Source organism: Spermophilus citellus, assembly GCF_964194105.1.
Source record: "Spermophilus citellus genome assembly, chromosome: 2".
Classification (NCBI taxonomy): Eukaryota; Metazoa; Chordata; class Mammalia; order Rodentia; family Sciuridae; genus Spermophilus; species Spermophilus citellus.
The window spans coordinates 87,693,955-87,707,485 of NC_138183.1; the positions used below are offsets into that span (position 1 = coordinate 87,693,955).

The window sequence follows — 13,531 nt, forward strand, 5'->3', positions numbered from 1 at the left end:
TAAATGGATATGAATGACACAGTAGGGGGTATATGAAGGTAGAAGAGAACAGAACATTTTGGTCTTGAAAAGTGTCTCCTTCTGTTTTTGTTCTGCTGCCAGCTACCACTCCTTTTCTGATAATGGTCTACTGATGAACATATCATTAGTACGATGTATAAATCTCTTCCCAGATCACATTCCAGAAAATGGAGGGGGATATTAGAGCATAGTGGGTTTTTAGGTGTGACTTAGCAACAGCATATGTGAAAAGAATTAAGAGAATAGATTAAGAGTGTTATAAACTCCAAGTGAGTCAACATTGAGGCTGCTGTTGCGAGGAAGCAATAATTCTGCCCAGCCAACCCTGGAGTGCTGTGGTTGAGGAAGCACAGAGCAGATGAGAAAGTACTCAGGGCAAGGACATTCTGAAATCTGACATGAGGAGGAGAAAAGAGAGCTGGGAATGTAGGACCCTGAGTGCTGTCTTCAAACGAGGTGGGCTCTCCATGTGGGAGAAGCATTAGATGTTTTTGGTTCTTCAAGTTTGAAGTGAGGTTGACTGGATGGAAGGATTTCCTGGGTTCAGAGATGTACCAGAGAGGTGCCCCTAGGCCCCACTGCCTGGTCCTTTAGGAAAAGTACTATTCCTGACTTATATATGATCAACTCAGACACCTACTGAAGCCAATGCTAAGGCATGGCAAGCAGGTATGCTACCCAGGAGGTAGAGAAAGGACAACATCTTCTGTGATCTTCTTCTTTTCTAGTCAGCTGACTTTATTTTTTTCTGCTTCTTTTGAAACACTTTACAATACCTATTGACTCGACAATTCAACTTTTGGAGATTGTACTTTATGAGTAAAAATTAGAGTAGTTCATGATGTATGCACAGACATGTGGGTGTATAGTATAATATATATTATACCTATTATAGAATTGTTTGAATTGCAAACATGTGGAAACAACCTGAATGACAATGAATTATTACAGTGGGTTGGATCTATATCTACTATCTAGGAAGAATAGGCAAGATATAGAGTTAAGTGAGATAAATAAGAGAAACATATAGTATGATTTCATTTTGAGAGAATAAACTTAAAAAAATTCCCCTGTGTAAAACTGGGCTTAGTATATGTTTTTGTGAGGATGGAAAAAGGAGTGTAAGAATGTAGATGAAGTTAACAATGGTTGGAGAGCTTGGGGGTGGATGAGGTCTGGTAGGAATCTGAGAGACAAGAAGATGCAGGAATAGAGATGAAGGAAATCAAAGGGTAGGAGAATGGCTGCATGTTCATACATATGTGTGTCTGCGTCTATCTTTATTGGTTGTGTATAAGCATATTAATTTAGAGGACAGGAAAAAAGACAAAGGAAAAAAAGGAAGAAATAAAGAAAGAGGGACAATTCCTTTCCTCTCACATGTTAATCCCATCTTTGGTTTTGCTCCTCTTTTATAAAAATGCTCTCAAACTTTCTGTTAAAGACAATCTGGAGATTTTATAATGAAAAATCATCTTTCAAGTTTTAATAATTTAGATATGGTGTTTTAAACAAATTAAAAGGAAATCTAAGGAATTTTCAAAGGTAAAATATTTAATATTTTAAGTTAAGACTGAATATCTTGATATCATGAACAATGAATGACGGAGACTCAGTTGTATGTTTCTAAGTTGTTTTTTGCTATGTAGAATGTGTCTGTTTTCTCCTAGTACTTCAGAAATATGTATACTTTCCTAAATCTAGGGTACACAGGATCAAGCTAAGAGCACTGGCCCAAAGCTCCTAATTTACTATAAGGAAGAGTTATAAGGTGTGTGTGTGAGAGAGAGGGAGAGGGAGAGAGAGAGATCAGTTTTTCTTTGCTAAGATAGACATAAAAATACCACTATTTTCTTGGGATTTGGATGCTTTCTATTAGATTATTTAATAACTATTTTCCACATTAAATTATATCTGTTATACCTTCATATTTGAAGTAGACGTTTCTTTCTACATAAAGAATAGCTATGCATTGTAGAGTTGGCTGGTTATTTAGCCCTTGCTTATTTTGAAATTGGAATTTGGGGAGAATAGGATGCTGTTTCATATTCCATCTGATGTGGACCCAGAGCTGATACCAGGCAGCTATATTGATTGATAAAGAGGCAAGTGAGCAAGTATGTCAGATCTATGGGAACAGTGATAGGGGCATAGTTCCTTGATTTTAAGGTGTTCAATTTATATACTAACTCAAATCTTAATTCATCTTACTTCACATGTATGCATTTATTAGGGTAACAATGCAAATAAGCAATGGACTTATAATTGAAGATGTTAACTAATAAGAACAAAAAAATTAACAATGTTAGAAATCCTGAGGAATCTCATTAGCTGGTCATTGAGTTCTGGATTTTTAATGCAGTTAGAACATCCCAGAATTATGAACCTCAACTAAAATTGCTGCCTATATAGTACCATCTTGATTCAGACATGCTAGAAAATTATAACAGTGTTTATTTTCATACAGTCAATGGCCTTATATGTAGACAATACTTAAAACACTATGAAGTAGCCTCTGCATGGCTATTTACATGTTTTAAAGTCTTAATTTTAATTCAAAGGCACCATCATTTTGGGAAAACTAGTCATGTATAGTGACATTTTTCCACTTCACAGGCTGAAATATCTTTCATGATCCCCCAAACCTGAATTGTGCTAATGGGCAATTTATCTGTCACAAGTGGGTGGGAAGAATCAGAAGAGAAAATGTCTGTGGAGCTGTGACTGAAGAGAATAAAGGAATGAAGGTCAGCTGTGATGTGGAAAGATGTCCTCACTGACTAGGTTGCTTGTATTCTGCATTTGCTCTCGGCGTCCTGTCAAGCATTTTCTTTGAGTTTTGTTGTCACTGTTGCTTTGTTTTCTTGGGCATTCTATCTGCTTCTCCTGGTGAGGCACCCTTTCCCCTGCCCCTCCTGGCTAGTCCGTGAGGCTTCATGGCTGACGTTCCTGTGTGTTGGAGTCCGTGGTCTTCTGCTGCTTATCTCATGCCTTTTCTTTATGATGTTTCAGCTCATCCACCATACACCATGTGCTTTAGAGTGAAATTCTACCCACATGAACCCTTGAAGATTAAAGAAGAGCTCACAAGGTATTTTCCGTTTGTTTGTATGTTTAACCTACACCTTTAACCAGCCGTGGCCTCTGCCATCTTACAGGCTTAGAGGCGCCTCTGGTCTAGATCATAACCTCTCAACCAAGCAGGCGCTAAACTCAGTCATTTGGCCAGAAATGCTCTCGTACATTTAATTGTCTTGGGATTTTTTTTTCCCAAACAATTGTCACTGGGAGTGTAATTAGCTGCACAAAAAAGCAGTGGTTTTGAGGGGGAGGTACTCTGAAGACATCTGACAGTGGGATGCTAAAAATAAGTAGAAGAGGACTGTCTTTAGGATGTGGGCAAATTCATAGCTAGTGCAGCCTACTTTTGGGATCTTAGCTGTTTGGGGAGGAGAAAGATCACAGTCCAACAGAGTGGACAGTTGGTTGTTCAGTTTTCTGCTTGCTAAATGATGACCCCACTGGAGCAGGTTTCCTTTCCCTTACAGACTTTTCTAAGTTTGAAGTTTCCAGTTCTCAGATCTCCTCTCTTCACATCTCCCTCTGCTGGGGTTACATTCAGTTCACCTTCTGGAGGTTTTGCTTTTTGGCAAATGTTGCTGAGCAGGCCTCTCCCCAGGGAGGCCAACTTCATAGTGGATGGAGGAGAGAGAGAACTGTTGTGCACTTCATTCTTGATGGGGCTCTGATTTGGTGACCCCCCAAATCACTGTGTATAATCATCTCTCAAAATAATCGGCTTATGTGCAGATGCAATAGAAAAGCAAATGCAAATTGCTCTGATCATTGGCAGGGGGAAAGATAGGGTTTTTAGGTATTTTGCTTTCTTGTTACCCAGAGTCTCTGTTAAAGCTTGACCCCAGTGGCACTGAGGTGACTTTGGAAGAGAGCAGATGGTTCTGTTCTCTATGATTAATTTGCTGACAGCCATTTAGAGAGGTTTGTGCTGGGGGTAGAGGAGTAGGGAGAGAGGCTATGTATGTGTGTGGAAAGGAGGAATAATAGGTCATTATTTTACAATCTGTCTCTTTTTTTCTTTTTATTTAGGTAGGTAAAATTCATATAACAAATTAATTCCATGATCAAATAGCATACAGCTCAGTGGCCTTGAGTACACTCACAACAACCATCAACACTATCCAGTTCTAGAACATTTTTTATCATCCCCCCAAAAGAAACCATATACCCCAAACCAGTCACTTCTTATAGTCCCCTTTCCCAGCCCCATATCTATTTTCTGTCTTAATGAGTTTTGTCTATTCTGGATGTTTTATATCAGTGAATTCATAGAATATGTGTCTTTAACCTGATTTTGGTTTGAAAATTTATTTGATAATTTCTTCCTCAGTTCTGGCTATCTAGCCAGGGCCAGAAGCTGGGTGAGTTATCAAAAACAAACAAACAAAACCAACAATAATAACAGAAAAAAGAAGATATTTGTTCTGCACTGAGGGTGTTAATGTTGTAGTTAGGAAGATGAGATTAAAAAAAACCTGCTTTACTTTTGTCATTTGTTTTCTCCACAATCTTGTCTGGAGGATAAAAATCGAATGTGTCACAGTATAAATTAAGGATGGATCTTATGTTGTTGATGAGAAAGGTACTATTTTAGAGCAAAAGAATACAAAGGTTTCATTAATAACCCTACTTAAGCCCCTGTCAGTTGAACTTGCTAACATTTTCCTGACTTTGACTAAATAACTCAGGCACAAGCAGTGGAATATTGTGAATATTTCAACATTTCCAAAGGAAGTTAAGAAGTCCTCTGCCTCTGCATAGATAGATTTTTTTTCCTATATGTCAAATGTGTCACACTATTATGTGTAATTAAAATGTACCAATTAAGACTTAATTGAAAAGGAAAAAAAATTAAATGTGGCCTACTTTTAAATAAATCTGACAAAATAGAAAAAAATACTTTTTTTCTTAGTCAGCATGGTCCTTAGTATTCCAGACTAATTTACAAATTGTGCCCACATACTTATAGTTTAAACCCTTGTCTTGAAAGCATTTAGCTTTTTCTAGTATGGTAAGTTATTATTTTGTTGTAAGATTTGACCTAAAATTTGAAGAGGATTTAATATATGAGCAGTTGAAGTCCCATTCATGACCATGCTTATGAATAAAGAAATGTTAAGGAACAGGTTTAAGAGGGCAAAGCAACAAAAATACCCATGAAAAAGGATATTTGAAATCAGTTTTCATCCTCTCCTCATCTCTCCACCATTTGAGCAATCATCTTACAATCATTTAGATTTCTGAGCTTTTATAAATGCCATATGCAATCAAATGTAGCCAAAAGTATGTTGGTTTAAAACATATTTTTTAGTGAGAACCATCTTTAAATTCATGGAAGCAATATCATTTATGGCAGCACAATAATTCATGCCCCCGATCCTCTTGTGTTTTGGTTGCTTAATCCTTTCATGCAGGAATGGTACTAAGGAAGATGGATTATTTTTTGATGGTGGTTGTATTAAAAAATGAGCATTCTGAATCTGAAGCCATCAAAAGCCCCCATGGATTATGTTGAGTCTCCAATAAATCCTTGATTATCTCCAGAGATCACTGATATGAGCAAAGACCCAAGATGTGATGCTGTGAAAGCTGATTTTCTTTTGTTAGGAAGCTTTCATCAAACCTGATTTCTGAGTTACAGGATTAGAACCCAAACCTCTCATTCATTAGTAAATAGTTGTTTAAAATTTTTCCACTACTGAACTCATCAAAATGTAGAAACTAATGCGTTTGTGTTCAAAACACACATTCAACAATTAGAAAAGAAACCTCATGACATTTGGCCAGGAAGTTTACAGTCTTTAGAGAAGGAAAGATTTGATCATTTCAAGTACTTAGATCCTGACTTTGGTATTCTGGACAAACCAGGGCCATGGTCTTAGAAGTGAGGTCCCTGGACCAGCTCAATGCTGAGCACAGTGTATAACATAAAGCAGGGTGAAATAAAGATCCATCCATTAATATTATCTGGGAACTTATTATAAATACAGATTATTGGTCCCTGCCCCCTACATACTGAATCTGAAACTCTGGGAGGGGACAGCAATCTATATTTTCACATGGCCTCCAGGTAATTCTGATCATGTCAAAATTTAAGAACCATTACTCTAAGATAATTTGTATTTTCAAAAGCACTTGTTTCTTTTGGCAGACATTAAACTGTATAATCCAGTGGGGTATAGTATGGTCACAAGGTTGTGCTACCACCATCATGATGTATTTCCAGAATATTTTTATCTCCCTAGTAGGAAGCTTGGTACCCCTCCTCTCAGTCCTTGGAAACCGCTAATCTTGTTTTCTGTCTGCATAGATCTGTCCTTGTTGGACATTTTGTATAAATGGAATTATACATTATGTGACCCTTTATGTCTGGATTCTTTCACTTGACATAACATTTTCAAGATTTATCCTTGTTGTAGCATCTAACAGTACTTTATTCATTTTTATGGTTGAATAATATGCCGTTGTATAAATAGACCACATTTATTTTATCTACTCATCAGTTGGTGGATATTTAAGTTGTTTTCACTTTTTAGCTATAATAAATAATGCTCCCATGAATATTCACATATGAGTTTTGGTGAGGGCCAGATTCTGATTTAATTGGGTCTGAGGTAGAATTCAAGGACTCATGGCATTGGCGTTTTTCAGAACTCTCCCTGAAAGATTCTAATGTGTAGTCGTGGTTAAGAGGTTGCAAACTGGTGCATCCTAGCCGGTTTTTGTTTGGCACTATAGTGATTTTTTTTAAAATTTTATCTTATAGTCTAATTTTTATTTTTTCTTATATATGTATTTTTAATTTATATATGACAGCAGAATGTATTACAATTCTTATCACATATATAGCACACAATTTTTCATATCTCTGGTTGTATACAAAGTATATTCACACCAATTTGTGTCTTCATACATGTACTTTGGATAGTAATGATCATCACATTCAACCATCATTAATTACCCCATGCCCCTTCCCTCCCCTCCCACCCTTCTGCCCTATCTAGAGTTTGTCTATTCCTCCCAGGCTCCCGCTCCCTATCCTATTATGAATCAGCCTCCTTATATCAAAGAAAACATTCTGCATTTGTTTTTTGGGGATTGGCTAACTTCACTTAACATTATCTTCTCTAACTCCATACATTTACCTGCAAATGCCATGAGTTTATTCTCTTTTATTGCTGAGTAATATTCCATTGTGTGAGTGTATGTGTATGTGTGTATATATATATCACATTTTTTTATCCATTCATCTATTGAAGGGCATCTAAGCTGGTTCCATAGTTTAGCTATTGTGAATTGTGCTTCTATAAACATTGATGTGGCCGTATCCCTGTAGTATGCTGCTTTTAAGTCCTTTGGGTTTTGAAAACAATTTGTTGTAACACTTAAAATTCAAAGGTTTCACTTGTGAATCTAATCTCGATGTACTTTTAAGTTTAAAAATAAACTATTTTTTTAAATCAAAGGAACACACACACACACACAAATAAGCACTTCCATGTGTATCATTTTAGAAGTTAAATAGTACTAGAAGGTTTATAATTAAAACAATCCCCCTGTCCCCACCTTCCCAACACCCAGCCTTTCCCTAAAGGTTAGCACCCTCAATTTTTCTAGATAGTGGATGTGCTAGACCAGTGCTCTACCACTGAGCTACACCCCAGCCCCTTTATACCATTATTTCTTGATTTGCCAACTTTAGTCCTTGTCTCCTGACTTCCTGCCATGGTGAAAAACCACTCAGTCTTTCTCTCCTTTCCCAACTTCACTTTTCTTCCCCCATGACCTGGTTATATATAAGTTTTTGTTAAACCAGGGGTCAATGTTACTTTAAGTATATATCAATATTACTCACTGAGCCAAATAATACATTGTAAACTCTTTTCCTCTGCATGCTTTCTTTTTTCTCCAAAGTTAGTAGTAGCCTCATGTAATCATTTGTTTGGTTTTTCATCTACCCATTGTTATTTTTTCCCCAATGTTCCATCATCTCTGCTATTTCCTTATTTTGCTGAAGTGGATCTTCCAAGTTTCTTTGTGAAATCCAACACTTTATCATACATATCTATTTTCCAACCAAGGCCAAAAACCTTCACAATGCAAGGACCCAAGTTCATGGGCTTTGTCTCAAAACACAAAGGTCGCCAACTGCTTTTTCATAATGAGGAGAGACCAAAGCTCTGGGGAGCCTCACATCCTGTCCCAAGCTCAATTTTCTGAGAAACTGGGCACATACTTTCCATAGGGCTGGAGCCAAGAGGTGGCTGCCCTCATTGTAGGGAGCCCCGCCTTCTGCTTTTCTTTTCTTGGCCACCTTGCACCAGCCCATTTCCCTGGCCACAGGTTTTCCTGGCCTCTGCAGGCATCTACATCCCTGGAGAGGAGGACAGGATACATATGACAACTCTAATCATGAATCTGCTGGCTTTCTGGCCTTGTGACTAAGCCTTTTTTTTTTAATTCATTAATGTTTCTGTCTACCAATGAGAAATGACATGCTAGTCTTTTTACTAACTGAATCTGTTTCCTGATTCTTCATTTCAAATGGAACTTGGGTGCCCAATATCTGAGGTATGGTGATGATGATGGTGGCCATGGTTGTCACTGTATGGGAGCAGTGGCTGCTGGGCCCTGTGGCTTCCGTTAATTCTTCTCATGCCTTTTGGAAAAGGCTGAGCCCATATAGCTTTGAAATCTGATAAGATCTGTTTAGCTACAGATACTCTGGATTTTCTAAAGGTTTTTCTCTGCTTGGAATGTCTAGACTGCCGCCTGGGGCTGGGTGGGGCTCTGGTGACCCGGGTAGGCAGAGCATGAACAATCCTCCTACTTCTTCCAGGCTTTAGCCAAAACTTAGAGCGACTGTTTCTGCTTTTGTGTTGCAGGTACCTTTTGTATCTGAAAATTAAAAGGGATATTTTTCACGGTTGACTGCTGTGCTCCTTTTCTGATGCTGCCTACCTGGGTGCCTGTATCGTTCAAGGTGAGTCTGGCCCCACTGTGCTCTCTCCCATCATTACCTGAAGCTGCAGAGCTTCGTCCCATGCCTCCCCTCTCCCCAAACTGTGCCCATCTTGTTATGTCTGTGGTTGGAGGTGTGGTGGGACTGCAAATGTAGCACAGTGTCCCTTGCTCAACTTCTGTCTGAAGCCAGTGGAATGTTGGTGGAAGGCCGGTCTGAGATGTTCACAGCAACCTCTGCAAAGACAAAGTGTCCTACAAAGTCCCTAAATAGGGTGCAGAGTATCTTTTTCAAAGTTTCTGAACTGTGTAGTTATTTAAGAAATCCTCTAGAGGTATGAATATTCTGTGTTTTGAATTCTAACTACCAAACATGAGGTCTAAGGGCATTTTGAGAGGGGGAAACCGTGTCTAGGAAGGTAAGTTTCAAATAAGGAAGTCATCCCCAAAGGATGGAGATATATATATATATATATATATATATATGTTTGCTCATCATATATGTATATATATTTCCATGTGTGTGTTTGCATATATGTGTGTAAGTATATGTTCATGTGTGTATATGTACACATATATTTTCATGTGTACCTGACTGTGTGTACATAAATATTCCTATGCGTGCTTGTATGTATTGTATACATGCATATTTTCTTGTGCATATTGTGTATATGTACATTTTAACATGTGTATATGTGTTCATGTATATTTCATGTATGTATATGTATGCACATGTGTATTTCATGTGATGTATCATGTACATGTATATTTTCCAATGTATATGCATGTGCATGTATATTGTGTCTAATTCCTCAGTTTTTCTAGCCATGTAACAAAGTGAAGTGAAAACTAGTTTCACTATCTCTTATACCTCAGTTTGAACCTTTTTTCCCATTTCCTGGTTATTTCACCATAGACAAATTGCTTAAGTGCTTCATGCTCCAGTGTCTTCATCTATTAAATGAATGGTCAACCTTCTTCCCTGGCTGTGTGATTTCATGAGACCATTCTGCACCAGGTGGGGGGAAGTGCAGGAACCTCAGTGGTGGCTGCTGTTCTTTTTAGGGTTAAACCAGCTGCAGGGAGAGAGATCAGTGGGAAATAGTGAATTCAGAGACCTGGGTTGGCTTCTAGATGCTTCTACCTTGTAAGGACAGTGTTTAAGAGAAGGCCCTCTAGTTCCTGAGGCAGCACATTGCTGGGGATGTGCCCAGCACTCGAATGAAGTATGGGTTGGGTGTGCTGTTCCCTGGGGTTTGTTGGAAGGCAGCTGACCACAGGGGCTATTTGCAGAGACCCTGATGATCCAGCCATTTGTAGAAGAATGCTTTTGGCATGTCTATGAGGGGAGAGGGAAGGGAGGGAAACATAGAAGGGGGAGGAGAGAGAGAGAGATTAGTGCCTGAGTGTGTCAGTTTATGATGGATCTAGAAAGAATAACACAGGTGACAATCGTCTACCTGTCACAAGGCCAGATTTCATTCAGTGCTTAAGACAGACTCTGACCTTCTCCTGGGGATCTCACTGTGGCCCACCTCTGTGCTCGTGGGACATCCTGTGCTGTGAAATTCTTCCTTTGACCCTATTCCCAGGTGTATCTGTTCTCTAAGTATTCTGAAATGAGTGTTGGGTGTTAGTCTGCAAAACCCGAAAGAACAACTTAGAGGAGAAGAAGTTTATTTTGGGCTCCTCTGAGTTCTTTCTTGTTTCAGAGGTCTCAGTCAATGTCAGCAGACTCCGTTGTTCTGGGCCTGAGGTGAGGCAGAACATCATGGTGGAAGGGTGTGGCAGAGGAAAGCTGTCAGCTCATGGCAGCCAGGGCGGTGATGGGGGCAGAGAGAAGTCATGGACAAGATACAAGGTGTAGTCCTCAAGCACATGCCTCCAGAAACCTACTTCTTTCAGCCACGCCATGCCTGCTTATAGCTACCATTCACTAGTACATTCCTTATTAATCCACTAATAAGTTACAGCCTCCATGATCTAATCACTGCTTAAAAGCTCCATCTCTGAACCTCACTGTATTGGGGGTTATGCTTTCCAAACATATACTTTGGGGAGTGTGCTGTGTGTTGCTTTTTCCCTTCCCTTGGAGCATCCTAGTGCAGTGTAACAAACGTTGGAAGAAGTGTTAAATCCCTTGGATATTTTCCGGTTTAAAGTGTTCAGAACTAGAGTGATTCTGTGATGGGAAGTAGTCCGATGGGCTGTGAGGTGGAGAATGTGCTTGAGAAAGCCATTTCTTTTACCCCAGAGTGAAGGTCTGTTAAAACCTCACATTTGTATTCCTTCGTGGTGAAGATGGTGCACTTCTGGTTCAGGTGCACTGTCTCAGGAAAGGAAAAGGGAATCGATACTAATCCAAGCAATAGACTAGCATCGGAGGATTTCAGAATGTATTTAGGCATTAGTGAATTACTGTCAATTCTCCAAGGGCATGCTCAATGTAGATCTATAATGGAAAGCTCTCCATCCTGTTTATATTTCAAATGAAGCCACAAAATTCCATCCAGATGAGCACGGCCCTATTTCATCCTTTATTGCTATTATTATTGACCACACATACAGATGTGGCTAGGAAAGTAGAGTTGGAAATGGACTGAACGACCTTGAAAGAACCTTTTGTCTCTAAAATGCAGTACAACCCCTGGGTCATTTGTAGCAAGTTCAGTAAAAGCTGAATTCTTAGAGTTCTCTGGTGCTTAGACTGAATATTTAAGTAGCTCTAGAGGTCACTAACAAATGCAGATAAAGATGGGCTTTCTCAAAACCACTTATTCATGCAGAGTAATAAGGAAGGTAGAGTCACTGACTAGAAAGTGGGAGGTTATGTGATATTCTAAAGCCTGTTTAAGGAGTATGTGCTAAGCTTCAGTGTATTCTGAGTGTATAGAAAACAGTCAGTCTTCTAGAGTTTTGTTACCTGTAGTTTTGTTACGTGAATCTAAGGAACATAGTCAATGCATGCAAAATGGATGTCTTTTCATAATACAATTTTCAAAACAAACATACATAATCCTTAGAATCTATTTTTATTCTTTCTTGGGAACATTTTTTGTTTTCCTATTCATTCTACAAAAGAGCACCACGTAAATATTGATCTTATCTCTTCTTCTTGCTGTGTGAGTCCCAGTGGATGTTTCGGCTCCTGCTAGTTACTCAGGACTCAGTGCAGCTACTCCTTCCTCTAAGTCTTCTTTGGTCCACTTAACATAAAGCAGCCTCCCTTCTGTCCATGGTTTTTCCCCATACCCCTGTTTGGTTGTCTTGTAAGCACACATACCTGAAGTTTTCTTGCTGAGTTGTTTTGGGGCTTATTGTGTTTCTTCCTATGTTAGTCAGTTTTCTGATACTATTAAAGAATGCTTGAGGTAATCAGCTTATAAAGAGAAGAGGTTTACCTTGGCTCACAGTTTTAGAGGTTACAATTCAAGGTCATTTGGCCTCATTGCTTTGGGCTTGTCACAGCACATCATGGTGGAAGCATGTGGCTGAGGAAACCCAGGAGCAAACCCAGGAGCAAAAGAAAGTGATAGAAACTGATGTCCTACAGTCCCCTTTGAGAATACACCCCAGTGATCTAAAGTACTCCTACTAGGTCCCATCTCTTAACATTTCCATTACCTCCCAGTACCACCAAGTGGATGATCATGCACTTAACCTGTGGGCCTATTGGGGCAGGGGGCATTCTAGATTCTCTATGTAGAATCTAATTCCATAGGAGCAAGACTTGGGATGCCTCTTTATTGCAGCTTTCCTGTGTCTTGCACACTGGAGATTCTCCATGAAATCTGTCGAATGAGCCAGGATACTTTGCTCAATTGCTCTGACATGTGCTTTCCCTCTACACTTGGGAAAGATTGAGCAACTGCCTGTTGGGAAGGTATTTACTACCTCATTCATGTGTCCTCCAAACAATTATTGAGTAGCTGCTGGGTGTCAGGCACTACAGTACAGAGTACTATAGGAGGGCAGGCAAGTAAGCAGACCATTGTGCCGATATTTTGATGACTACATGGAGGGACACATGGGTTGGTTCCTGCTATAGTGCCCTCAGGAGGGTTCTGGCTCAGCAAGGGGGTCAGGGAAGATTCCCGAAGGAGCTGACTCTGAAACTTTATTGTCCTGTAACTGGAGTTCTTTTGGAATGAGTCTTCTCCCAACTGGGGAAAATGCCATTGCACATTATCCTTACCATCACCAGAACTTACTCATCCTTTTTTTATTTTTTTTATTTTTTTATGTGGTGTTGAGGACCGAACTTAGCGCCTCGCATGTGCTAGACGAGTGCTATACCGCTGAGCCACAACCCCAGCCCTCTTACACATCCTTTTCCTTCAGATTCTTTGGATTCTTCTGGTAGTTAAATTTTCAAAGTGCTAGGGCCTGTTTTAAACCTCTGGCCATCCAGTGTGCTGTGTCTTCTGATACAACTTCACCCTTAATGTCGTGTGGAGAAGAGAGAACTACA

At 39.4% G+C, this 13,531-nt stretch overlaps 1 pseudogene across 1 annotated transcript in view; it reads left to right on the top strand.

The window, feature by feature from the left end:
• Positions 1 to 13,531, top strand: part of LOC308641547 (FERM domain-containing protein 3-like) — a 195,804-nt pseudogene that overhangs the window by 32,576 nt on the left and 149,697 nt on the right. The window contains exons 4-5 of the transcript in view: positions 3,034 to 3,112; positions 8,985 to 9,082. The product of the transcript in view is annotated as an FERM domain-containing protein 3-like (transcript). The remainder of the gene's footprint in view (positions 1 to 3,033; positions 3,113 to 8,984; positions 9,083 to 13,531) is intronic.